Consider the following 1,712-nt stretch of genomic DNA (forward strand, 5'->3'; position numbering starts at 1 on the left):
GCCAGATCAGCTCCATATGAACAGAGCAGATGTAACAGCAGGAGGAAATGTGAGTGTCAGATGAGTACAGAAATGAGGAAACCCTTCGGATATGAAGTACCCCTATTAATTTGCTGCTTATTTCAGCAACTGGAGTAAACAAGAAAAGGTGTCTTCATCGATGAAGAGTTACTCATGGACTATTCTGAAACTCAGCCTCCAGAACTCATGTTGAAACTCTTACTGTTCATGTAAGACTTGTTCAGTACCGCCCTATGATACTTCCTGTTACAGGGTCTGTAAGTATTCCAAGCATTGACAAGTTAGCCGTGAAAGCTTTTGTTCAGACCTCCTGTGACAGACACAGACAGCCAGCTGCCTCTGCAGTGTCAGGTCAAACAGAGGCAAAGGTTTCCCTAGAAAGCATGGCTCCCAGAGACAGCCACAGCATCAGCCCCACCAAGAAACCCCACCTTGCTTCACTCCTGAGCTGCAGGTCCTCTATCGCCTTCCTCGGCTGTGCCCACCTGACACAAAGTCTCACTTCACAAGATCTTACATGATAAGCTCTCCACAGTGCCCCACACAAGGAAGTGTTTTCCTTCGTTCCTAATTCAAATATGTAATGATTAAAAAAATGATAATAAATTAATTTCATGGTTCAATTAACTACTTCTAAGCAGAAGTAAATCATTACACGGTTTTGTTTTAAAAACAAAGCAAAGATTACCCCAAATACCTTGGTGTACATGGTACACTATTTAAATATTTGGGGGTGACTGGTTTTTATTAGTGATAATAAGCGTTCCACCTCAATGTCTTTCCATTAAACAGAAGAGTCTTTCTAGCTCAAAAGATAGTTACCTCATTTTGCTTCAAATGCACTTTTCATACAAAAAGATCTAACCCCCTTTTTGTGAAATCATGTGAATTAGCCCTATTCACTTCAAGCAGATATTCTAAAACAGGAATTACTCATTATTAACAAAGCTACAGATCTGTTTTGCCTAATTGCTTTATTACTGTGAAAAACTACATGTAAATATTGAACAGAACTGTTTTTTCAGGATCCCGATATTCATAAATGTCTGCATTTTATTTTGTGATACCTGAGGTAGTCCCGAGTGCTATTTAATTTCTTATGAGTTACAAAAAAGTAGTACAGAATCCAACAATATGTGCCTATGGAATGCCCCCTCAGCAGAGACGACCCCAGGAAGTTATCTGAGGAACTATAACCCTTAAGGTCACCTGTGAATCTGTGTTCATGAATATGTCAAAACTAAATATAGTTATAGTTTGAAAATTAATATATCACTCTTTGAGTATTTTTTAACTTTTATTTAATAAACATTGACAATTCCCCCCAACCTGTTCAGACAGAGTTCTCGTTAGTTTGCTTTCCAGAACACCAACAGCCAACTTCACAGTGCAGTTTGCCTCACTGTGGTGCACATCCCAATTAAGTTGTTATTCAGGTGATTTTGAATCACCTAAAACACTTTTGAGACCGTGAGGGAAGACCTGACACCGATGCCAGGTATTAACCGAGCAACCACATACGAACAGTGCAACTGCTGGAGAAACATCGCCTGCAGTGCCTTTGGGCTGCTGCCGCTCTCCTTCCCCACTCTGCTTGTTTCGCCCCTCACAAGCCTGTGAATCCCGCCCGCGAATACTCCGCAGGCCTCCCGCCTCCCCATGGACTCCACCCCAGACTGTCCTCGACTCCA

Source organism: Geospiza fortis, unplaced genomic scaffold (assembly GCF_000277835.1).
Source record: "Geospiza fortis unplaced genomic scaffold, GeoFor_1.0 scaffold25, whole genome shotgun sequence".
Taxonomy (NCBI): domain Eukaryota; kingdom Metazoa; phylum Chordata; class Aves; order Passeriformes; family Thraupidae; genus Geospiza; species Geospiza fortis.